General features: G+C 40.0%; 2 protein-coding genes across 23 annotated transcripts in view; one reads left to right on the top strand and one right to left on the bottom strand.

Moving 5' to 3' along the window:
* Positions 1-27,196, bottom strand: part of LOC308595145 (uncharacterized protein) — a 374,091-nt gene that overhangs the window by 66,828 nt on the left and 280,067 nt on the right. The window lies entirely within an intron of this gene.
* The window catches only part of TENM3 (teneurin transmembrane protein 3), a 1,319,439-nt gene continuing 1,312,287 nt past the window's right edge, over positions 20,045-27,196 (top strand). For 7 of the 22 annotated variants that reach the window (XM_081208576.1, XM_081208559.1, XM_081208584.1 and 4 more), the window contains exon 1: positions 21,223-21,547. The gene's annotated coding sequence lies outside the window, so the exon portion shown is untranslated. Of the gene's footprint in view, positions 20,931-21,222; positions 21,548-27,196 lie in introns of those variants that run through there. The other 15 variants (XM_081208567.1, XM_081208563.1, XM_081208562.1 and 12 more) reach the window with 4 other exon arrangements.

Here is a 27,196-nt window from a genome sequence, read left to right as displayed (position 1 = left end):
AGTATTAATAATTCACTTGAATTTATGATACACAAGAGTCCTTCAATATTTTAAAATTGAGATGAAATGAGGTCAGTAAAGACATAATTTCTTTCTCCATTAAGATAATGGCTATTCAGCAGCTATAGGCAAGTAAGTATTGTGTGCTGAAAAAAGTAACCAGAAAATATAGTTATGAGTAAGTGGGTGCATAACACACTAAATTCCAGATCAAGATGGTCACTAGCTTGCGTCTTGCATCCACCAACTTCTTTAATCCTAGGGAATCAACAAGTGTTAAGAGCTAATTTCCATTTGATAGCCTAGGGGTGTGCAATTAAGACAACACAAAGGACCAAGGGCAAATCCTATTTGCAAATAAGCTACCTCCTTCCATCAGAGTTAGTTTAAAAGACAATGCCAGTGTTTGGGGGGGGGGAGTTTAAGATTGCACTTAGGAGTTATGCAATGGGGATACTAAGCCGTGGGCAGGAGAGTCTGAGAGCAGCCTTTGAGAGCAATGGTTGGAGTCTGCTTAAGTCCAAGGCTGCTGTGGCTATGGGAGAAGCCAGAACTTCATGGGGCGTCAGTGCCGTGAACTCCTCTATCATAGGCTGAGATTGTATATATGCATAATAAACCATATATCACAAAGTCAGCAAAGTCTGCCCTGCACCTCATTTTCCAAAAGGAATCACAGACCCTGGCTAAAGCACACCTGGGACTCCCTGGAATCTTGCACCACTCAGAGATTGGTGGTACCATGTAACAATATTGTGTGTGGCATAAAGTAACCAGTGCCTTTTAAAATTGTTCTCTCTCTTTTTAATGCAATCTCATGTTAAAATAAGTGTATCACTTCACTTCTGAAGTGTGATGCTTGAATGACAAGAAGCCCCAATACAGCAAAATATCTATAGAAGTTTTATTTTTAAAAAATGTAATTTGAGGAATAGTGAATGTTTATAGATGTATTTTTGCTCAAAATACTTCGATTCACAGTAGAGATATTTCCATTCTAGTACTCATCTAACTTATGGGATGCGGGTGGCACTGTGGGTTAAACCACAGAGCCTAGGACTTGCTGATCGAAAGGTCAGCGGTTCGAATCCCCACGGCGGGGTGAGCTCCCATCGTTCGGTCCCAGCTCCTGCCCACCTAGCAGTTCGAAAGCACCCCTAAGTGCAAGTAGATAAATAGGGACTGCTTTCTAGTGGGAAGGTAAACGGCATTTCCGTGTGCGGCGCTGGTGCTGGCTCGCCAGATGCAGCTTCGTCACGCTGGCCACGTGACCCGGAAGTGTCTTCAGACAGTGCCGGCTCCCGGCCTCTTGAGCGAGATGAGCATGCAACCCCAGAGTCAGACACGACTGGCCCTGACAGGCAGGGGTACCTTTACCTTTTACTCATCTAACAGTACAACAAATTCTAAGAGCACAATCTTTAACAACCCTTTATACAAGTTTTCCTTTCCCCCTGCATTTATACTACTGCTGTCACCAGTGCTGCTATCCCATTGTTGCTGTGTGCAAAGCAGCAGTGGAAAGCCTTTGCAATCACTAAGGGAAAAGAGGCCATGCCCCATTTAAAGATGGTCACAATGAGTGACTTGGCATGTGTATTTAACATACCATAACTGCTGTTTCTGAGCTCTGCTTTCCACTATACATGATCTCATATGTGAGATATAACATGTCTTGCCATATGAGATTAAAAAAAAAAAATAGGAAGGGAGGGTGCCAGAATAGTAATTAAGAAAAGCAGAACTCTTAAAAGGTGCACCTCAGGCTCAGAGTTTCCAGCTTCATGGCTCTTTTTCAGGAGTAACGGAACCAGTTATTTGCTTTGGAAGCTACCATATAGATTTGTTTTAGCTGGTTCAATCTGGCTCAATGGGCCTTGAAAAGGAGTCACCTGCAAAACCGAAATGCATTGTGACTTAATAAATTGTTTCAAGACAAGCTTTTGAGATTTATTCTTCTCTTTGTTTAAGTATCACCATAGTAACACAATTCAGCGCATCATATAAGCAAAAGAGCAGCCCCTGGCAGTATTTCACTAACAGAGTATCAAGATGCCTGCTGCTTATGGCAACACTTAGGACACATCCACCCTTTTGCTTGACTTCTGTTTTGATCATATTGTGCAACAATTAATTCCCCTGGGCCCCAAAGTATTTTGGAATGTGCCTTGAGAAAATCTGATCTTACCAGTGGGTAAGCAAAATCTCGCTTCGGATTTTTCATGCATCTGATAAGATCTGATTCAGCTGGTAAGATTGAATTTTCACAAGGTGTAGCTATAGAACAAGAAAAGCTCACAGACCAAGGGGAATTGATTGGTACAAAATATTGGTCAAGCAAAAGTATAGCTGAGCCCTACTTAAGGAACATGGGGGAAACACCAAAGAGAAAAAGGTGGTGCTATGCTAAGATATTTCAAATCCATGTTCTCTCCCCACCCTCCAAAAAAACCCCAAACTTCTCACATTGAAGTAATGCAAGGAATTGGGGACAGCATAATTTAAAAAGTCAAAAAGTAATTTCATCTGATAGATTTAACATTGTGTTATATAACTACTGAAATGAGAGAGAATTGAATAGCTACATTACAGTAATAAACTGCTCTTTTGAAATGTTTGTTTTTGATTCCTCTTCCCATTTTGCCAGCATGATTTCTAGGGTGGGAGAAAGATGAGATGGAGAGGGATTTGCCATCATTCAATAAAATTATAGGGTTAATCAGATTGAAATGACTAAATATAGAATCCTTATAATCATCAAAGAAACCTTGGAGCTGAATTGGTGCACGTGCTCAGCCTGGCTCAAAATTATTCAATACAGAGTGGATCAAAAGGGCTACTTTAGCAAAGGTTTCACAATCACCTCCTTTAAGATAATTGGGATTATACCCGCCCTTAAAGAGTTTACTACCCCTGTTACTTAATATCAGTCAATCAACCTGTGGCTGGTTTAAGCAACCAGAGGGATGAAGAACTGAGTACCCAAGTAGTCAATTTCCCACTTAGGCTGCAGTTTTATACAACCTAACTACTGAACTCAATGGGGCTTACTTCTGAACTCATATGAATAAGGTTGTGCTGTCAATGAGCTTTAAAAATCTATGATTCATCATATTTTGGGAGGACACAGACTGGAGGAATATAGCCTAAAATTAGATAGTTGAAAGAGGTGCTTATGTAGGTTGACAGAATCAGGTTGATCCACCTTTATACTTCATTTTTTTATATATATATAGATTTTTATTGGTTTTACAGCATTTTTAAGACAATACAAACATATAAAAAGACATACAAACACGTATAATTTCATAACCTTATTTTCATAAACCTTGTTTCTCGGACTCCCCCATACCTCCCCTTTCTGCATCCCAATGTCCAAATTTTTTCAGCAACTTCTAATGATTCTGTCAGGGATATGTCTTACTAATCTTTCCTTCAATCTATTCTTATATCGCTGTAGCCCTTTCATTCTCAAAGCCTTGACATTTTAGCATTCATCAAGTTTATAATAGTCCTTAAGATAAATTTTAAATTTCTTCCAGTCCTCTTCCATCGTCTCTTTCCTCTGGTCCCGGATCCTGCCAGTCATCTCAGCCAATGTCATATAGTCCATCACTTTCATCTGCCACTCTTCCACGGTGGGTAGATCTTGTGTCTTCCAATACTTTGCGATGAGTATTCTTGCTGCTGTCGTAGCATACATGAAAAAAATTCTATCTTTCTTTGACACCAATTGGCCGACAATGCCCAAGAGAAAGGCCTCTGGTTTCTTAGGGAAAGTACATTTAAGTACCTTTTTCATTTCATTATATATCATTTCCCAGAAAGCCTTAATCTTCGGGCACGTCCACCAAAGGTGATAAAAGGTACCTTCAATTTCTTTACATTTCCAACACTTATTGTCAGGCACATGGTATATTTTTGCTAGCTTGACTGGGGTCATGTACCACCTGTAGATCATTTTCATAATATTTTCCTTTAAGGCATTACATGCCGTAAATTTTATACCGGTGTTCCACAACCATTCCCAGTCAGCAAACATGATGTTATGACCAATGTCCTGTGCCCACTTAATCATGGCCGATTTTACTGTTTCAACTTGTGTATTCCATTTCAGCAGCAAATTATACATTCGTGATAAATTCTTAGTATTGGGTTCTAACAATTCAGTTTCTAATTTTGATTTCTCCACCTGGAAGCCAATTTTCCTGTCTTGTTTATACATCTCCATTATTTGATAATAATGGAGCCAATCTCGAACTTTGGGTTTCAATTTCTCATGACTCTTTAACTTCAATTTATCTCCATCTTGTTCCAAAATTTCCCAATACTTCGGCCATTCGGCCTCCATATTGAGTTTTTTCAACGCTTTAGCCTCCAAGGGTGACAACCATCTAGGGGTTTTGTTTTCCAACAGATCCTTATATCTTATCCAAACAACATTTTTCATAATTGTCTTTATACAAGTTCAAGTTTTTAGATGTCAAATGAACCCCTAGGTATTTCACCTTCTTAACCACTGTCAAACCTGTTTCATTCTGAAATTTCTCCCTCTCCATAACTGTCAAATTTTTTTCCAAGACTTTAGTCTTTTGTTTGTTTAATTTAAATCCAGCCACCTGGCCAAATTCTTGAATTATTTCCAACACCCTTTTTGTACTAGTGTCTGGCTCTTGTAAGGTAAGTACCAAGTCATCTGCGAAAGCTCTTAACTTATAGTGTTTTGCCCCGACCTGTACACCTTTAACTTGCTGGTCATCTCTAATCATATTTAGCAAAACCTCCAGGACTGATATAAAAAGCAATGGGGAAATTGGGCACCCTTGTCGTGTCCCTTTTTCTATCTTAAGTTCTTCAGTTACTACATTATTTACAATCAGCTTGGCTTTTTGTTCAGAATATATCGCACCCATACCATTCTCAAATCCTTGGCCTACCCCCATCCCATGAAGATTCTTTTTCATAAAACTCCAAGAAATATTGTCAAAGGCTTTCTCCGCGTCCACAAAAATCAAAACTGCTTTAATATTTATATTCACCTCCAGTAACTCCAAAATGTCAATTATATTCCTCACATTATCTGATAAATGCCTTTTTGGGAGAAAGCCTGCTTGGTCCTTATGAATCTTTTCCATCAAAACTCTTTTCAATCTTTTTGCCAAAATATCTGCAAAAATTTTGTAATCCACATTAAGTAGTGATATTGGGCGGTAGTTCTTAAGTTGAGTCTTTTCAGTCTCTGTCTTTGGTATGAGTGTAATATACGCCTCTTTCCACGACTCTGGTGCCTTTTCCCCCTCTAAGATCTCATTACAGACTTCCTTTAACGGTTGTATCAGCCACTCCTTTAAAGCTTTATAATATCTGGAAGTCAATCCGTCTGGTCCTGGAGATTTGCCTAGTTGCATGTTCTGGATGGCACCCTCTATCTCTTGTTCTGTTATTCTCTGGTTTAGATCCACCTTACTTTGATGAGAGATTTTTTGTAATCCATATTTTTTAAGGAATTCATTTATGCCCTTTTCATTCTGTGGTCCTTGTGAGTATAATTTTTTAAAATAACTCAGGAAACAGTTTCTAATCTCATTGGGTTTAGTTATATTCTTTCCATCCACTTCTAGATGACCCACCTTTATACTTCATGCCACAATTTTAAGACAAAACCAAAATTAGATTATTGGATTCACTTGCGGTGTGTTGTGATTTTAGCATCACTTGTTGCCAGAAAAATCTGCAATTGAGAAATTTGCCTTCAAACCAGTGGAATATAAATGCCTCCCCACCCTCCTTAATTCATCTTGTTACAAATATTCTTTCTAGCAGGATGTTTTTAAATGACATTCTATCTATATTTAATTAGTCAACATGAAGCATGTTTTAATAAAACCTTCACAATGTGTCTGTATTGATGCAGTGCAGCTTTTAATTTAGTTGCACTGTTATAGTATTAATAGGTTACAGCTGTAATCCTAAACACACTTGCTAGGCAGCAAACCCCATTGGACATAGTGGAACATCCTTCTGAGACTACAGCCTGTTTATGGAACAAATATTTACCAGAATTAGGGAAACTCACTTAAAAGAGCAGTACAACAGAAAGTTCTGATTGGTGTAACAGAGTTAGAATATGATAATTTTTGGAGCCAGCATATGTATGTTTAGGTACCCTCCTTCTGCCTCAAGATAGTATAATGCCTTTCAATAATAAATGCAATTGGCTGACTTATCTATAAAGAAATTGGACGGTGGCATACAGAGGGAGGCAGGGTTGGTGCCACTAGCAGCTGCTTCCACTCACTCTTTAATCAAGCCTGAAGAGCAGCAGGTAGCAGCATTTCAAACAGGAACATGCACAGGGAGGCAAAGCCAAGCAGGAATCAGCCTGAACCAAGAGGTTCAAAAGGACTACACTTTCTTTACTGGGAGAATCGACAACTACCGATAAGTTAGTAGCTTCTGTCCTAGGGAATTATGTTGCAATGGCAGCCAAAGGAGAGCAACTATCCCATGCCATTTCCTTCCCACTGCATGGTGTATACTAGAACTTACACCTGTCCCTTACACTGTTATTCCAGGAGGTTGTATTGAAAAGCAATTGGGGCAGTTATAATTAAGCCTTTCCCAGGGAAGGAACTGGCACAGCCTTTTTTCTTTCTATAAGTTATTAATTCAGCCTCACTTGTGGTGTTTATACCTATGTTACTTGATCTGTGATATTTATACCTACACTTTAAATAAGAACATGGGAAGCTGCCTTCTACCAAGTCAAAAAAAATGGTCCATCCAATATTTGTGCCAGTGTTGTCTGTGCCAGGGATAACCAATGTGGTTTCCTCCTGACGGACCACAACTACCATTTGTCCCAGTCAGCATGGTCAATGCTCAGGAATGATGGGAGCTATAGTCCAACAACATCTGCAGGGTACCACATTGCCCAGTTTGGGTCTAAATTGACAGGCAATGGTTCTTGAAGGTTTTAGAAAGAGGACATTCCCAAGGCATGCTGGGGTTGGTGCTGGCATCTTCTCCAGACAAAGCGGATGCTCTACAGCTGTTCCCTAGCAGCTAGGAAATGCAGGCTTCTTTATTCTCCTACCTGCAGCAGCACAAAGCTCCTTCTCCTCTTCACCCCCCACCTCCTGCTGCAGGAAGTGTCAGAAAGAAGTGTGCATTTTACAGGCTTTCTTTGAGTGTGTGCACTTGTTCCGTGAACAGAAGGAAACCCGTCCTCATCACCTAAGGAGTAGGGGTTAACACCTGCTGCACAAACAGGATTTAACCCTGTCCTCTCACCCCTCAAATGAAGTCACTAGTGTGTACAAAGCTTTGTACTGGGAAATTCCTTTAAGGTGGCATTAGAGGAGAGCAGAGGGGAACATCTGCAGAGTAATTCCCTGACTCCATCTGACTCTTTCAATGTGAGAGCAGCCATAAGGGGTCAAAGCGCAAGTGCTAACACTTAAGATCTGATCTAGTTTATTAATAAGTTTTTGCTGCTGCTGCTGCTGTTGAAAAGAAATCCAAGAAGTTTTTTATATATATAATAACTAAAAATTACAATTCCTATTGATATTTTTCATTATCTTCAGAAAGGTGGAAGTGGTACAAATCTTTTGCATATTTATGCTGCTACCTGGAGTGGTGGGAAATGGCTTGAACTCAGTGGATAAAAAGCATGTCCAGAGGGGAAGAGAAGCCCAGAAAAGTCATTGTGAAGGTAATGATGGCATGAAGAGGAATATCAGAACTGTGTGTTCAGTTTTGGTTTTCAAATAGTCAAAAAGCTGGCTCCACCAGGTAGGTGATGAGAGCGGCAGACAAGAGAAGAGTGGTCAAAGAAATGAATCAGTTTGTCAGTAGCTATTTGTGTATAGCTTGGAATGCAGTATTCTCCTCTTGGAATGCAGTATTCTCCTCTTGGAATGCAGTATTCTCCTCTTTTCTACATGATCTTTCCAAAAACTAAGCAATTCACTTTGGAAACCTGTCCAACAGTGTAGACCAAATGAATTCCTGGGATAGTTCCATGTCAAAGAAACTATACAGAAGTGGATTTGACTGCATTTGTGTGAGAAATGTAGTGGACCATGGATCAAACAAATAGGGGGGTGGCAAAGGTGTTTCCCTCTAATTTTACAATTCACAAATCAAACATCTATTAAGACATCATGTCTTGCCTTGACAAATGCCAGTTGTTCTCTATTGCAAGTTATGAACGCATGGGGTTTATATGTGTAATGTATGAGTGGACCATATATACATTGAGAACAGAGTGTGGATAGACTTTTAAAAAGCACATAGGCAAGTAGGAAGATTATAACTCATTTGGAAGTTTTACTGAGGTAATGGTTTTGTTGTTGAATTGGTAGCTCCGCATTTTCTGAACAGTGTCACCAGATTCTGAATGCCTGGCTTGAATAACATCTGAAGTGTTTCAATAAAGAATGAGGTAACATCAACAATTTTTTTGAGGAAGGCATGAATAGCAGTTTTCTGACTAGTATAGCAGATCTAATTAAACTAGAATAATACATGGCAATGTAATCTTACACATGTTTATTCAGGCCATTGTGTTTATGGTGCTTATTCCAAAGTAAGTGTGCACAGAATTGCTGCCTATGCCTTAAATCCTATATACCCTTGCCTGGGGAAAAATCCCATTGGAAAAAATAGGATGAGTAGACATGTGCAAACTTTCACTGTGTGAATGTCAACAAGCTGTCACCTAAGATATAAGCATTTTACTTTCTGCTAATATTGCCACCAGATATATGAATATTGCTTGCCCAAAATATTGTAGAACCTATACACATGGACATATTGGGTAACAATTAAAAGACAAGTATGAAAAACAGTCAAATAATAACACAAGCTGTTTATTACATGAAACTAATTTCATTGTTCAGATCAAAAATATAAAGTACATGATGCATTTTTTGAAATTTACGAGGAAACGGTAGCTATTAACATGCAAAGAAATATGAATTAAGTACCTCCTGTTTAAATTAAAGTCCATTTTTCATGGCTAGTGCTACAGTATTTATTCTACAGATATTCAATTGTTTCATTTATATTTCTGTAGTTTTTGCTTTGGCATTGAAATTGTTAAACTTGTCTCATCTCTTCTCATTACCAGAATATTTCATAGGTAAATCTACTCAAGAAAGCTATTGTGCTTTCTGATCAAAGTGGAAATTGATGCTAGGGTATAATAAGCAATTTAATTTTTAATGAGCTTATTTAGGCCCAAGGTTATAAGAAAGGTTACAAGGTGCAAAAATAACCTAAACAAAAATAACAACAAAATCCTGCTCCAGAACACTAATGACAGTGTCCAAAATTTGATCAGGGTGGAATAAAAGTTAGCAGAAATATTTAATATTGCACTACTGTATTTTCTTTTTTCAGAACTGTGACTAAGAATGAGCAATGTATAGCATATTAAACAATACTGGAACACATAAAATGTGAGAGGCTATTTTTCTTCAAAGAAGTCAGCTAACCAATTTGTTGAATTTAACTTTTCAAAGTGCATGTTCAAAAGCTTGTATTGTGGTTTGTTAACCCTGTATTACCTCTCAAATCTCTACAGAGAAGCAGATTCTTTGACAGCGGAGTCTATCTTCAGGAAATTTTATTTTTAAAGCAAAAAATAAAATAGAAAATTGGTATGTGGCCTTTAACAGAAAGGGCTCTTTATGCTGCAGCTAAGAGGGCTTGATTCTGCAGCATTCCCATCAGCTACACATAAAGAGTAGCAGGATGTGAAGCAGAGCTAAGAGGAAGGTAGGATCATGTAGCAGCAGCTAGTTCCCAAATCATGTTTGGCTTTAGAGGAGATAACCAGCACTCTGAACTGAAATCACATGAAGATCAAATAAAGAACAGTAGCCCAACCTGTCTATGATCAAGGTATGTTCAACAGTACCTGCATTTTCTTCTCTAGAAAAACAATCCAACAGCAAACCATGGACTATGGCTGGTATGTTGAAACTAACCATACTTTAGTATTATCCTGTAATCCCCAGTTCAGGTGCCATGGGGTTTACTAACTGCAAAGGGCAAAGCTTCCAAAATCGTCTTCCCAGCTGTGCTGGAGGAAGACAAAAAGAGTACGGTATGTGCAAACTAGGGTCATTCACTGTCAGCATTGCGTATACAATAGCAGACTAAGGTGAGTCAGTAGTCAGGACCCTTCAGATCAAACAACCAACTAGAAGGCAAGGAGTGGGACTCATGGGGGCCATAGCGTTACCAATTTGGGGTGGGCGATTCTATTCCATGCCTTGGTAGTGAGCCTATGCTGTCCCTCAGGACCAGTATGGCCACCATGCTGTTTATCTATATAAAGTTGTTTGGGTAGGACATTCTGGGTTTGGGGTTCTGTCACCAATACAGTGGTACCTCGAGTTAAGTACTTAATTCGTTCCAGAGGTCCATTCTTAACCTGAAACCATTCTTAACTTGAAGCACCACTTTAGCTAATGGGGCCTCCTGCTGCTGCCGCGCCGCCGGAGCACAATTTCTGTTCTCATCCTGAAGCAAAGTTCTTAACCCGAGGTACTATTTTTGGGTTAGCAGAGTCTGTAACCTGAAGTGTATGTAACCCGAGGTACCACTGTACATAGAAGACACTCAATTCTATCTCTCCTTTCTGTCTCATTCACAGAAAGCTGTGAACCCAAGCCTTCTCAGATACCTAGAGAGGCCTGGACCACTGGCTTTTGAGGCTCATAGCCATAATAAATGCAGCCATGAAAAATGATGACATCTGAACACAAAGTGAGGCTCCAAATAAAGAAGAGTGAAACATAAATTGAATTTCAGGTTGTAAATTATTGTTTTGGTTTTCATGATTTTGCTGCTGTATTTATTTAATTTCTGCAGTTGCTTTAGTTAGCTTATAATTTATATTTTCAGGTGTTAAGTTATTGGTTTGCCTTTGTTATCTGCCTTGATCTACCTTTCATGTTCTTAAATATTAAATGAAGGACAAATCAAGAAGTGTGATAAAGGAACAAACCAGGAGTTGGGACCAAATAATAATGAAGATACCAGTGCCTAGGAAGACTTTGTTGCTCAAGCAAATTTAATTTGGAGAAACAACTCTTTAATACTCCTTCCTGCCTAGAAGGATCCAATGGTCAGCCACACAGATCTAATAGCTTTTCATACACATGCAGTCTTAACCATGGTGTTCCTCATATCTGCACAACAACTGACATATTTTTGGAGAAGGTCAACATTTTTGGCCTCATGTTGGATGCTGTTCTCAAAGTGGACCCACATTTTAGGAGCAGCTTCTTAGACAGTGAAGGCACCTACATTCCAAAGGGAAGCTTCAGATAATGCTTCATATGTATGGAATTAAGTATATGGTCCACTGGATCACAGACAATATCAGCAATGAATGAACACGTGAAATATATATCAAACTATTAGGCTTTAATATTTTATCAGGAAATAGCATTGATAGCTTGTCAGGAGGTTTAAAAAATCTGGAAATCCAATCTTATGTCACAACTCTTCTTTTCAATATGTTGTGTTTTTCTTATTGTGTGGAAGCAGGGAATTTGCTTAGCAGGTTAGGTTTTCATGCCTTTTTCTTCACTTTTGAAGTATCTATTCTCTCTTATCACAATGGTTGCTGTAGAAACAAATTTGGATGTCTCAGATGAAGCATTATGACTTCAGGTAAAATAGGTAGAGAGCAGCACAAGTTAAGACAATATTGTTGGAGAGAATTTAAGCTTCTAAGAGAAAATAAATAAAATATCTGACAGGGGATCTGAAGGAGATAAGATGTGATACTCTGCCGTATGTATTTCGGTTACCAAATAGCCACACAAAAACAACACAGAAATAAATTTAGGGTTATAGCAAGTTATTTCAGACTTCTCCAGTGAAATAGAGTGCAATACAGATTAGAACATTCCTCTGAATTCCTTCAAAGCCTCTGGCTATTGTGCAATAGGTGGCAATTGTTAGGATTTTATAAATGAATTCTAGAGTCCTCTAGAAGTCATTATATATATTTTCTATGTTCTTTAAAAGTTCTAAATTTATGAACCTCCATAGCAGCAAGCCATTATTTGTCTGTAAACCTAAGCTTTCTTTCTTCAGATGCCCATGGCTACAGTCCTACAATATGGAACCACATACACACCTACCTTCATAGATATGGGGAAGGTCCAGCTCTTCAACTAAAATGTTGGACAAGCAATGCCAAACTATGGACATGGTCCCTATATAGGTACAACCAGCTGCTGAATCCATCAAGGTCTTCCCTGCTCCGTTCAGTCCTATGACTCACATCAGCCACACATGGAGGTGACTGACCAGCAAGCTCAAATAGCTTTGTTATACCAGCTCCTGGGGGAGGAAGTACTGTTGATTAATGTTCCCGCTCTTGTATTCTATTGGCCTTAGCTCTTAGGTACCAAAAATTGGCTTACTGTGAAGACTAAGGTTTGAACTGAAATACTCTGAGCTTCAGCAAATATCACTGCCCTTTCATTCCTTCTGCATTTCTTATGCAATGGTGCTCTCCCAATTTTAAAGAGGGAAGATGCTGATAAAAAGTGCATTACCTGCCCTATTTTCAGTGTGGGATATTTGCTGTTAAAGCCCAATGAAGAATTAATTTCAGGATTGGATGATATGGCACCAGGACATAATGTCTGTTGGAAAATATATTTAATTATTCAAATATTTTACGGTTGTAATTTTGTAGGATCCTTCAAAGACTTTTAAAAATACACTTTTACATATTCTTGCACAGTTAAAAAAAAACAACAACCCTGAAGAAGACCATAAATAATAAGCCAACATAATAACAAAATTCCCTGCTAAATGACAGCCAGGAATAAGTTTAAGATTGGGGTGTCAATCATGTGAAATGGAAATAAGGTTTTTTATATTAAGAGCTGGATAAAAACACAGAAACGAAAGCAATAATTAAATGGATCAATTTTTGTTACAATATAAATTGCTAAGAGCTGGCAGTCTACAGGTCAGTTTTAGCATGGCTGTAATTATATGTGTAGCAATACTGCCAGGCAGTAGCAGAATTAACTGTGTAGTGAAAGAGAAGATGCAGAGAAGCCTGTAGTGAGGTATTTTGCCTTTTCAAGAAGGAAAGGCATTTCTTTCTCCTCACTGGGATTGAAACCTCTGTGGTTCCACTATACACCTCTCCCTCTGACTGCCCATTAATCCTTTGCAATACATAAACCCCGCTAAGCGAAGCCTCAACTGCAATCTACCACAACAAGGCTGACATAAACATCATCTTTCCTTTCAAAGCAGTAATACAGCATGGTTAAAGACACTGTTCTCTGGACAAGGTACAATAAAAAATAGAAAACAAAATATAAGACATAAAATACATATACATTTGATTGTCAAGGCTGTCCAACAGCGGTTACTAGCCACAATGACTATGTTGTACTTCCACTGTCAGAAATAGTATGCCTCTGAATACCAGTTGCTGGGAATCACATGCGGCAGAGTATTTTTGCTCTCAGGTTCTGCTTGTGGGCATGCCACATGTCACTGACCACGGTGAGAACAGGATGCTGGACAACTGATGGCTTTTCTGATGTTCTCATGAGCCCTGTATTTTTTTTAGTATGGCAGTGCTGTTTCCTTCTTTAGGTCCAGAGACTACTCAAGAAAATTCACCTCCTTCTGAGTTTGGTGGGTATGCTTTTCCTTCACATATTTCTTCCTTACCTGATTGTGAAATACCGTAAGCAAGGTGTGAGTGGCAGGGTTCTTCAGATCAAAATAATGACACTGCAAGGATACAAAAATACCTGACTTTACTGTGCTATCTGCGCTTTGTACCTGCTTAAATGCTAGACCCAATACAGTGGCTAAATTTTGGGTTATTTATCTCTGTAATAAAAGCCCATTCATATAAAGATGGGATATAACCATATTTGATTACTTCGTTCCTGGAATGTCTCTATAGAATCACACACTCGTAGGGTATGAGGTTTAAACATGTTGACATCGTACTGTAAATAGGGATGAGAACGAGTGCTTTAAGTGTTCGTTAACAAAATATGCAGCAGGCTACAAAAACCATGAATCTTTCAAAGCAGAAAGGGGAAGGATAATTGTAACATAGAGGCAGGTGCAGAAAATGCTTTTTTAAAAGAAAATACAAAATGCTTCAGTCTACAGAAACCTAATATAAAGGTACATTTCAGAGAGTTCTTTTACCCTTTCTATTTGATGTTTCAGTCTTAAAAATAATTAATGTAGAAATTTTAATATATGGTTATTAAGTACAGAAAAACTGTAAAATGAATAAAAATTGAAGGAGGCAACTACAAGCAACTCAATAAAGCAATTCACAGCATTTTGAAACCAGCAGATCCTTACTTAGCCTGGCTTTGACTCTCTTCATCTTTTCTTCTGTTATTCTTTTTCTTTTGGGTCCTTTGTGATTTTTTCCATTTTTCTTTGCTCCAGCCACCTGCTCTCACCTCTTTGTGTTCTTAACCCTAATTTCTCAACATTCCCAGGAGAAAAAAATATATAGTTGCTTTACCTGAGGAAGGAGATTGAATTCAGTAAGGATTTCAGGTGATTAAAATGAACAATATCTTACCAATTTCCAGAGCAAGCCGATATAGGTGGGGGGTGAAGGGGTGGAGAGACTGAAATACAAAATGGACTCACCTTTCATACTTGCGGTGCTGTGAAAAGTATTGGAAGCAATCCAAAGTGGACTTATTCTATAGCGGTGTCCAGGACCTAGTGTGAGATATAAGTTTTTTTGAATGAACAGTGCTTTCAAATACCACTGTGCTGTCAAATTCAACATACATGTAAGTGAACAATTGTCAAGGAAATTCAACACAATCATATTTGACTTGATGTAGAGAAGAACTGTCGTGCTCTTGTCCTGCTTGTGGGCTTCTCAGAGGCATCTGGTTGGCTACTTTGAGAATAGAATGCTAGACTAGGTAGGCCTTTGACCTGATCTAACAGGCCTCTTATTATGTTTCCATGCCTCTTGATTTGTTCCATGGTGAAAATAAAACATGGCTTAGTGTTATTTGCAAATGCAGTTTCCCTAAAAAAACTTACAAGTGCTCCATGTTTGTTTCATGAGCAGTTAACCTTCCTTATCCACTTTCCTTTCTCCTTTAGGAAAGCCTGTTCTACTTCCTTCTGTGCCTCTTGCATGCAGCCCAACCCCATACTGTACTTATTTATGTGGAATTAATTCCCACAGCATTCAATGGTGCTTAGTCCCAATTAAATTTCCATCATGTTGCAACCCTAAAGGGCAAAATGGTTCTCTATACAGCTTCTTTTATGCCTCTGGTAAATATATTTTAACAGCAGTTGGGGGAAGGCTGGTATGTCTTGTGTTTTTGCTGTGCTGACTCCCTGGCCGGTGAAGCAAACGGGACCAGAATGATTTGATATACTGCTTCCACCACCTGCAGTTTGGACAGGCACATTCCAGAGTACTGAGGTGACAGAAGCTTCCTTGCCACTGGCTGGTGAAAAAGGCAACCCAGACAGAGCTGAGCAGGGGGACAACTTTGCCTCACCCAAATCTCCTTCCAGCATAGTGGACCAGGGGTTTGGATTGTGCTGTTCATTCTTGTTCCTATCTTATTGGCTGAAAGTGATTTGTTCTATGTAGAAAAGGTAACCTAGTGTTTGTATTGTCTTACAGCAAATATAATAAGTGTGTTCTTTCTTATCAGTGTATCTTTCATAAGGTATGTGGAAACGCAGGTGTCCAGTTAGTATGCAATAAGCAGTAATTATAAGAATTTGAAGACTTCACTGACATTTTCTTCTCTAATTTACCTTGAAGTCTAATAGGATTAGCATCAAAGATGAACATTTCACTAATTTAAATAAACCAGTTAGAACAACATAAATAGGTTTTTAAAAAAGAAGTATGTGACACACTTTTGTTACCTACTGTTCTTCTCCATGCCTGAAGAAAACTGGCTGAATCCAAAGGAGTTTTTGTCCTTAGGTGGCAGTGACCACAAGGATTGACAAGTACAGCAATCACCTTTGAGAAGTGATTTCTAAGGATGTTAAGACCATGAACTGCTTTCATTTGGAATGCCTTCTTTAATAGATGCTTCAAAACAAAGCCAACAATTGATCTGCTCTTTGGGAAAAAATGTGTTTTTGTATTTGAGAATGTGCTTTATCATGGAGAAGAAAACATGCACTTGTCTTTTCCAGTTTGTTATTATTTGACTACAGTGGTTACAAAGTTCTAATGCAGAGAACCATCCAGTACTCTGTTGAGAAATGTGAATCTATGTGAATAAAATAATTCTTCACATTGCCCGTGCAGCATCTCATAAAGCTGCAGCAGTTGCTACCAAACTAATATTTATCCATAGGAACATTTGTTAAGTGTTTATCTGTGTATCACAAAAACAGAAAAATGTAGCTCTGAAAATAGTTTGTGGATTGTGCATTCCATCCTTTTGGTCTGGAAGTGTTACAAAAGTGGCTGCAGTTACATTGTACTAAAAGTGCTGAATGTTCTCCCACAGGGGCTAGTGATTCCTTATCTAATCTCATTTAGGAGAGCAAAATGTCCATTCCTGCACTATAATAATCTTGAGTATATGTCTGCTTGAGAAAAAAAGTCAAAGGGTTTTTGTTTTTTACTTCTCAACTGATAAATAATGGTAATATAATATAAGACAAGAAAAAATTCGGACAGTTTTTCACTTTCTTTTTTCATCTTTATTCAAGCAACAACAGGGTAAGGGTTTTCCCTCTTCCTGAGTTGCTGAAAGATGTGCACCAGCACTGAGGAAATGCCTCAGTAAGACTTACTGAGGCTACTGCAGTTGGGCTTCAGTGGCTCTGAAAATCCAGCAAATGGTTCCCTGGTCAATTTTCACATTTTGCAAATCAGAAGTGAAATAAATCCTGTTTGTTGTGGGGCTCACATGAGCAGCAGGAAACATAAAGCCTTGACAAACCATTCACTGCCATAGATCTCCTTTGATTTCAACTTGCAAACAAACTACATATGTGACTATATATCACGGGCCAGTAGTTGTACAGCCTAGTTGCATTAACATCTTCCCTTAAATTTGAGTTTCCTTTATTTGTAAAGTAATAGAATAGTAAAAAAAAAAAATGTATACATTATAATTTTGGGGTAGGACTTAAATTTTCTATGTGCGTGATGGATAGGGTAATGTTTCAGGTTTTTCTTTTTTCTTTTAATAATGATGTTTTCCTTCCAGATATGCTAGCACAGGAAATAAATATTTGTCTATTTTGTCTTTCTTTTCTGTTTATATGTTTCTAAATGCCTGTTTGATCACTTTACGCTTTCCATCAAGGTTTAGAATTTTGTTTGCAAATACCAGTTAGCAGTCAGAACTCCAGATTGGAAAGAAAATACCATACAGTGACCCGAAAGTGGGAATGTGAAGAGGAAGAAGCTCACAGTTCAATCTTATGGATTCATAAGAAAAAATAAATGTAAAAATGAGCATAAAATTACCTTTGAAGAATGTGCCTGTTGATCACTATCAGAATATATACCTCTCTCCACGAAATCTGTGAAAAAAACTTCAGCCAGAAGGCACAGGCAGTTTGTCCTTGTTCCTCTTCTTTCCTAGAAAAAAAGGGAAGATAAACCCACCTTTATTCTTGGAGAAGAGAGATGAAAGCACAAGCTCAAGGTGATCATATTATGTAATTCCATCCAAAGCCAAGTGCACTTTTCTGCCAATCCTATCAAACAAATGGGCACTGCAATTCTGGAAGACTTTTGTCTTCTGCAGTGCCTCCAGAGGACTCAATCCCCAGACTCACTTCAAGCACTGTTTCTTCAGTTTTCTCATTTTCCCTTACGCAAGTCTTGCAACACCTGGTTGAAGAGGATCGGAACAAGAGCTAGAAATTTAAAATTCATGTTTGACAATTTGGGTATAAAATAGTCAGCATATGCTATCCAGTGTATTCTATAGCTCTTTTTCGAGCCCATTTCCCCCTACCTTTACATTTTGTTTCAGTTTTGGTATACACGTATCACTACAGTATAACAAAGAAACAGAAGACAAGAACATTAGCCATATTATAGAAGTATTTTTGTTGCTGTTGTTGGATGTCCTTGTCTAGTAATTATTCTCTTTTTTCCTTTAAGGTTATCTTAGAGTGCCTTTCCAGAGAAGTCTGTGTGTGGAGGGTGATTGCCAATTATGTTTGTTTTGTGTCACATATGCATATAGCTGAATCAAGTCATTTAAAATGCGTTCACTGTGTTTAGAGCCCTTCTTAATATACAACACATTTTGAAATGTATTGATTTTAGTTTCTTTGTGCTTAATTTCTGAAGTGTGAGCTGCCAGCCTCAAATATTCCTGGGTGTCCTTTCTGAGGGTATGCCTTCTTGGCAAATATATACATATGGGTACAAAGAAAAAAATGGAAATACTAGGTTTGTGATACCTCTTCGCAAAGCCCAGATGTATACAAGATAAGAAGTGACATTTGCACAGAAATATCACAGAATTTGCACAGAAATTTCACAGACCTCCTGGACGTTTGCATTTCACAGACTTTTGGTCCTACTGTTTCATATCTCTAAAGTTGTATATATTATCTGCCCACTGAATATTGCATTTCTTGCATCTATCAGTAGGCTCTGTTCCATGAAACTTCATGCCATAATGCAACTGTTATACAATGCAATCCTATGTATGTTTACTCATGCACACTGAATCCCATTGTTTTCAAAGGGGCTTACTCCCCAGTAAACTGCATTCAGGATTGCAGCTACTGCTGTTTTTGATAACCAAGAGCTGGTCATTATTGCTTAAAAGTGAGGAAAATGAACTTTGTTATTACTTCACAAATTTCAGGACTGAGCTCTTTTACAGAAAGCTGGTTCAGTAAGCCTGCAACACCTTCCATGGTTACCTGGTATTAAGTCCTGCTAAAGTCAATGGTGGGAGTATAATTGGATAGGGTTGTGTTATTCCTCTCAGTAACCCTGGAAGGCAGCTTCCAGGCACTAGGCACTGTATTACAACTCAGCTTCTTCTTAGGGAAGTTATCATGAGTCATATTTGACTATTTTCATACTTACCTTAGTATAAATTAGTTAGTATTCCATTTAATGAAGACAGGAGTGCCTGGTGTGCTCTGGTCGGACACGACTAGACGACTAAACAACAACATTCCATTTAATACCTGATATGTCATATTTCCATACTCCCATGTCCCTTCCGCAATCTCTTCCTGTTATGCATTCTTTCATGATTATGTGAAATGACACTCCGCTGCCCCCACTTTTCATTCTCCTAGCCCCATGGTATGCTCCATTGCTCTCTTCCCCCAACCCTTCTCCATAGCCCCTTCCATCTTGTCTTTGAACCAACCTACCAGCTGTAGACATTCTATGCTTAATATTTCCTACTTGCTCCTTTTTTCCTCCTTGTTCTACACTCTATTTCCTTTTAATCACCATTGCCATTCCTCCCATGCATCTTTTTTGTCAGCCTACTTACTCTTTTAAATGATCTGGTCTACCCCATTACTACATCAGTTCCCTCATTATGCCTGCCTCTCGTCTTAAACGAAACCAGATGCCTGCCAGTGCTGCCACCCCGCCCCCACTACTCTAAGAGGAGGAGTGCCATTCCACCACCGAGGCTTCTCCGTTCTTGCCCACGACCCGTTTGCACGAGTATCAGTCATCCCTTCCCCTTCCCACCTCCTTTTCTCCCTCTCCTTGCCATTCCACCGGCTCCTTTGAAACAGGTTCCTCTTTCCCCTTGACTCCATTGACACCTGCTGGCCTCGGCTCCGAAGCCCCGCCCCCTTCCTCATTGCCATTCTCCAAGCGGCGCTCCTTCACGCCAAAAGAGAGAGCGAGCCCGCTCCGCGGTCACGTGCCCCCTCCCCGTCCGCTCCTGACGAGGGTTTATGTGCCCCATTCACGAGCGTTACGCGCCAAGCCGAGGAGTGAAACAGTGGTGTACCTTTAAGGCACGTGAGGGAGCGAGGAGCGCGAGAGAACCCCTGCCGGCACGGCACTAAAACCCCTCCATTAACAATTGCAAACTCGCCTCCTCCGCGACTAAAGGGCGTTCTGGTGGGAGCGCTCCTCCTGAGGAGGTTAATGAGGGAAGCGGCAAAGACCAGCGGCAGCCTGGAGCTTGCCGGCTAGGAGGAGGAGGAGGAGCAGGGAAAAGAGAAGCTGCAACCAGCAGCCTTGGGAGGCTGTGGCAGACCTAGAAGCCGCTCGCTCCACGCCGCTTCCATCCGCAGACTGCGCGCGTGTCTCGCCTTGTCCGCTCAGCCCTCGGGTGCTGCGAGAGCGGCTGCCCTCCCCTCACAGGCACCTGGAAGGAGCTGCTGCTGCTGCCTAAGCCACGCTGCTCGTCCTCCGCCTGCGGCCGAGCCCTTTCGCTCCTTAGCCGCCGCCACAGTCGCTTCCTTTTTACCCCTCGGTTTCCCACCTCGCCCTCCCCGCCCCGGGGAAAGGCAGCTGACGCCGGCCACCGAAGCTGCGGGCGAGCACGGAGCAAGCTGGCGGGACTGACTGAGGTGGGCGGGAGAGAAAGAACTGTCTGTGTGAGAGGAAAATCTAATCTTGGCGCCAAGAAGCGAGCCTGAGGAGAGCCGCGTCTTTGGGGAGGGGGGCGCGCTCGCGCAAAGCCATAGGATCGGACGGCGACGCTGGCCAGGCTTTACTGCTGCTGCTGCTGCTGCTGCTGCTCTTCGGCGTGACCGACGCGGCGAAGTTCGACGCAAACGTGTTGCTCGCCGCCGCCGGCAGCCTCCACCTGCCAGCCCCTGTGGTTGTGGCTCCCGTCGCGCTGCCTTGCTGGAGCCCCGGCTGGCGCCATTCCGCGAAGGTGGGCGTCACTTTGCCTGCCCTGAGGACCGAGGACACCCAGGTACGCTTCTCTTTCGGGCTTCGCCTGTTCTGGAAGGGCGCGCGGGACGACGGAGCTGGTGTTATCTTTCCTCCCGCCCTCCTCCTGCCTTTCTCCTCCCCTCCCGTTTGTGTGTCAAACTTTGCCTCACACATGGCGGTGACAGCTCCCCCCCCCCTTTTCCTCTTCCTCCTCCTTCCCCCTCCCCGCCCCGCTTTCCCAGATGGGCGCGACTGCCCGAGGTGAGGGCGTTCGGGCTCGAGGAGGAGCCAAGACCCTCCTCCGTTATAGGAGCCGCTCGAGCCTGCGATTATATAGACACCTCGTTTCAATAACGGGGCTTCGAGGCGTCAGGTTTTCCTCGTCGCTTATTTTGCTCCGTAGAAAGAGTTGAGCTGGGTAGGTAAGCAAGTTTTGAAGCTGCAGGAGGAGAGGCCAAGTTTGTCCTTGCTGGCTGCCTCTCGATCCCGGGAGGCGAGGCGATTTTGTACCTTAACTTCCACCGCCCTCGCCTCCCAAGCCCTCAACTGCCTGACAGACACCTCAGCAGTCAAGTGATGAAAATCCTGCAGTTTTAAGTAAAAGGCTCCTTTTTCCAGGTTTGCATGGATCCAGGATTTGAAAGAAAATGCCGTTAGGTAAACACACTTTCGCTTTGAATGCATCGTATTAAAAACCTGTAACGGTTTATGAAGGTTTGTTTTGATGCGCCTCGTGTAAAAAAAACTTGCCAATAGACATGTGTTATTTTTAAAAGATCATTTCGCATGCTTTGGGTTATAGTAAAAGGCTGCGTGTCTTCTACCTCTATAGTGCTCTATGCAGATTATGCTAACTGAAATCTCTGCTTCCCTGAGACTGTTTTTACAGAAAATGTCAAGTACTTTTTTCTTTATTTTTAAAATGCTAGGTAAATATTTAGTAATAAGTTGGACACAAGGTATCCAAAGATTGCTGAAGCCACCTGCTGAATTGTTTTATTCCCGCCCCCCTCCTCAATGCTGGGAGTTAGTTGTTAGCGTTGTACAGACATCCAGCAGATGGAGCAATGGAAAACTGGTACAGTTTCTGCCTTATAATAAACGACCGCTCTCTAATCATAGCTAAATAAAAGGTTATATTGCATACTTTCCCCAAAAGGGGAGGGGGGACTTGCCTGCTGCTAAAGTTCGTGATTGATGGATCCTTTTATTTTCCTTTTAAAAAGGTGTTTATAATAAATTGCTGGTAGCATGTAGTTCGTAGTGCTGCTTTTTCTGCCTTAGGTGTATTTCTTTGGTATTAATGGCTCCCATTTGTGGGTGTGTGGGTTGTTTTTGCAATGCACAGTGAAAGACTAAATGGTTTGTAGTTAGGAAGGTAGCTCTTTGTGAGTACATGGCTGTAACTGTTGAAGCTACAAAAGGCTGTCTACAATTTAGACAGGTATAATTGGAAAATGTATCAGTTTGCTGCAGATAGTCTCAAGTAATTATACTCATTAAATGGTTAATTCAGTATTGCAATGGAAGTTGTCCTGATTGCAAATGAGCAATGACAGAAGTGTTGGTTGCTATGCTACAGCAGTGCGAACTTTTAAAAATAAAATTTTACTAAAGACATGAAAATGTTTATGGTTGGGAATGAGTTTTGGTGGTTCTGTTGCTCAGATAAGCTCTGTAAAGATGGCATTCAGCAGGTTATACCTGTTACAATTTGGCATCTGTAGTATTCACTGTGGGTGCAACTCCAGAGACCCTTTTTGGCAGTTCCTCACCACCAAACATCTTCTATGACTACAAGTTAAAGTTTGATTTTATAATTGGTCTGCACTTGAATATAGACTACAAACTAATGTAGCCAGTTCCAAAACTGTAACTGTTTTAAAGCATGATCAAGGTGAAGTTTAGTGCCTGTGTATACTATTGATTTTAATAATGTGCTTTAATTTTCCATTGATTTTATTGGACAGTAGAATGTACAACTTTGGCTGCATTGTGCTCTTTGATAGCCATAGATAATTTCCTATAAACGAATGCTTATTGTGCCTCTTAGTTGGGCATTTACTATTAGGGAGGAATGTGGGTTAATTTTTGTTACTTGATGAGTATATGTAGTAGAAGGGGCAATGCAGAAGAAACCCAATTTGTTGTTAAATTTTCTATTTGCCTTCTAAAACTTTGTCACCATTTTGTGTTAATATACATGCTGTATTCACTTATCCAAAAGTGAAGTGGGATTTTCAAAAACAAAGTTTTAAAGGTGTTTGCAAAACATAACCCTACACTACATTGAGGACTGCTGGAGGGAATAATGCATTATTAAAATAGATTCTTTTTCAGGCTTGATGTGTATTGTCTTATAACCTTAAAGCAAATGCCTTTTTTAAAAAAAGTTTTTTGGGGGAGGTATTTGGGGGTCTGGTTTTATAGATGTAACTATGTTCAAGCATTCAGAAGATTCTGTCCTCACTGATGTTAGCACCTCTTGATCATTTTAGATGCAGCTACTTCAGCAGGGTGTCTGCTTATCTGTTGGTCTTTAAGATTGGTCTACTTTTTGTTGCAGTAAGATTGTGGTTCAAGAGCTGATCTAGAAAGATGTTTTAAAACAATTTGATTTAAGTATATTCTGTCTCATTGAAATCTAAATCAGCTTCATTCAAAGTAATTGCCTATTTGGGTCAAGTTGATAATTAAGTCAAGAGTTCTTAAGAAAAAGCAAAGCTTCTACCATCTGGTTAAAGTAGATGTTCCAGGTACATATTTATTTCTGTTCCTTTATTGAAATACTTCCCTTTGGGTTTATCCTCATCTACCACCATGCCTTTCCATGTACACTGGAAGCTGCAGCTGTTGTGGCACCTATAGGTGCTTGTTGTTGCTCATACTTTCTTCTAGGTTAGGAATGTGAAACCTGTAGACTTCCAGATATTGTTGGACTCCAACTCGCACCAGGCCCAGTCAGCATGGTTAATGGTTAGAGTTGACAACAGTTGTAGTCCATCAAATATCTGTAAGGGCACAGATTTTCTATCCTAAGTGCTGTATGTAGAGAGATGGTCAAAAGGAAGCTAATGGGTTGCATATTCTTGTGGGTGATTTCATTGGCTTGTGTTGGCTTCTCTGAGTTTTCAAAATGCAATGCATTCAGAGGTGTATTTCTGTTTTTGGACTAAACATAATTGGATCCATGTATTGGTTGTCTAGAATCCGGCACAAGTATTGGCTACCATGCCAGAGATGGTTGTGAGAAGTGTCAAACCTAGTATTGTAAAAAGTCATTGCTTGGAGAGGTCATATGTAGCTCTGAACTTTGTTCTGGAGAAGCTGCATTCCTTTAATTATAGCAAATGGAGTAAAAGTTGGCATTGCTAGGTAAGTCAAGATGTAATTAACAATGGTGCCTTTCAATTTGATCAGTATATATTCTAAAATAATACATATACTTTTTAAACTCCAAAATCTCAATCTTCATATCTTTAATGGTAGTTCTGTTTCATTCTTCATGTTAGATGTTTGCTTTGACCACACAGTAAACCTATAATAGCATAAGCAATTTTTTTATTAGAATATAGGACAATCTGACATAATGTAACTTGGATTTTGACAGTGGGTGATTTGCTATTCATTATTACATAAATGGAATTGCCTGTGCTAAGATGAAAATGGAAAATACACATGTTATTATCCAACATGTTGACTACTTACTGCCTTCTCTTGAATACAAGGGAACTATAGCTACAAATGTTTCAGTTTTTTTAATGGTCGCTGTATGCATTACGAGAACTATTGTTTTTATTTGAAGATGATAGCCCACATAATCCTGAAGCTCCTGGTGAGTAAATCACAGCACCTAATTTTCCTACTATAAGCTAAAGATTATATTTAATGTGTTGGTCTGAGTGATTATGGCAGTGTACATTTTAAATCAATTGATATTAAAGCCTAGTTGAATCTAGATTATTCTCGATTAAAAGGCTAGAGGTCTATGCTCTGTTACAAACCTCAGTTGCCTTACTCTAGAGATGCTTGTGAACAACATACTTCTGCTTAACTGATATGGAGCAAATATTGGGATAGTTTCTGATAAAGGTCCAGAAGAAGGTAGTGGGGGAGGGGGCTGCATTGGAAATAAGAGTCACTGAATTTGACAGGGCTTACTGTCATGGGTAGACATGTGAAGTATAGGAAGACACTGCAACAGAAGCATTGCTGATCATAGGGTTAGTTACAGTGCTCCAAAAATTTACACCAAGGAATAACATGTCCTTCTTGAGGTGTTTCACCCATGCTCTTAGAGATGCATATGTAGAATGTGAGGAATAATTGCTCACTCCTGCTTTGGTATGGCTTCATGCACCACCCAACTCTTAGTTGAAAAAATAACATTCCTTTTCATGTGCAGGGTGAAAGGCTTTATAGTCCTGACCAAAACAGTTACTCGTTTTTGTAAGTACTGTCATACCTTGGGTTACAGATACTTCAGGTTGCATTTTTTCAGGTTACGGACCTGCCAAAACCTGGAAGTACCGGAACGGGTTACTTCCGGGTTTCGGGGGTTGCGCATGCGCAGAAGTGCCGAATCGCAACCCGCGCATGTGCAAACGTGAACCTTCGCAACCCGAGCATCCACTGTAGTTGAGCATAGAAACCAGACAGAGCCAATGACTTGGAGATTTCCTAAAAGTAATCTGACTGCATGTCATATGATAATATGCCTTCACTGTGCAAATCCCTAGGAAGTCTAATTTGCGAGGGAGCAAAAGTGGAGATTATTCACACTAGCACTGTCTCAATGGTTCTCTGAGACCTACAGTGGGAGCTAAAGGGAAGCTGGAGGCAAAGAAAAAACCTGACAGAGATTTAACATCCTGAAGTAACTAGAATCCAGGTGGGCAGGGCACTCCAGCAGCAAAGGTAGGTCTAAGGGTGAATGTGTGAGCTTGAACTATACTCAAAATAAAGTGGAGAACTGCCACTTTAATCTGGTCAGACTCTTTCTATCCAGGTAAATGATAGAGAAGGAACATTATTTAAGTACCATTGTTCATGATTGATTGCATTCTTTTTTTATCAAGGCAACTGAATATTGCCTGCTATAAATAGCCCAATAGTAATATGCACCAATTCTGTACGGCATGCTAAGGACAAATATCATTGTCCGACATGTAAATCCAAATTCTATGCCAAAAATTATGCTGAAAATGTTGCATTATGAAAACCTTCTACAATTCTTCTTCTTTATGCGTACTTTGAGCAATGTTTAGCTTTTTAAAAGTAGTCTTAATGTAAATCATACAATTTATGACACTAAACTAAAGCATTGCACTTTGACTTGAACACAATTAAAATGGAGATTGCAGGCAATTGAGATTTCACTTAGAATAAATTATGCAGACAATAACAGTATGCATATGTGTTCTAGTTTTGCATACTTTATATCAAGTTGGTGTTATGGTTTGGAAGACAGAAAATCAATGGAGACTTTTAGGGAGGGACAGATAGGTACAGGGCATAAAGCAAGGATAGGGAACCTCAAGCCTCTCTAGCTGGCCCTCCCCAGACCACACACCCTCCTGAGTCGCACCTCCTCACCAGCCTGATTTGCACCTTTCTTGAGTATATTTGCCTGGCTTGAATAAATCCCTCAACTCTGGTTATACTTCTTGCTTGTCTGGATGGAGACTAGAGAGGGATGTGATACTGTGAAAAACTAGTCTGCTGTACAAAGCTGAGATTCATTCCACATTCAGATCATGCCCACTTTTTGTTCTGGACCCACCCATCATGTGGTCCATGGAAAGTTGGGAAGAATGGAATGTAGTCCTTGGGCCAGAAAAGACCCCAACACCCCGACATAGAAGCTTTCTGAATGGACAACCAGAGTCGTTTTCAGATATTGCTTGCATGTGTTTTGATTATATTGCAATGTTTATAATCACTGGAAACCTGTCTTTCAGAAATGAGGGACTGACACAATCTTGTTTGTGTTAAAATTTACTGACATTTGTGCAAATCTATTCAGGAGTTGATTCTGAAGATGATAACTTTTGACTATCTTCATTAGCAAACGTAATGATGAAAAGTACAGATTGCTTTAGAACTGGATTGCACCTTCCTATCTGTTCCTTTATTCCTTTCACTGACCTTGAAACAGCATGGGAAATTATTTTGAATTCTTTAACAGGAGGAATAGTTTTGGATTCAAGGAGTAATGTAAAAAAAGGTAAAGGACCCCTGGACGGTTAAGTCCAGTCAAAGGCAACTGGGGGAGTACTTAGCTACTCAAGGAGTAGCTAAAGACAT

The sequence above is a fragment of the Podarcis bocagei genome, assembly GCF_964188305.1.
Source record: "Podarcis bocagei genome assembly, chromosome: 9".
Classification (NCBI taxonomy): Eukaryota; Metazoa; Chordata; class Lepidosauria; order Squamata; family Lacertidae; genus Podarcis; species Podarcis bocagei.
The sequence above is the reverse complement of the archived record's forward strand: the minus strand, read 5'-3'. Positions and strand labels throughout refer to the sequence as shown.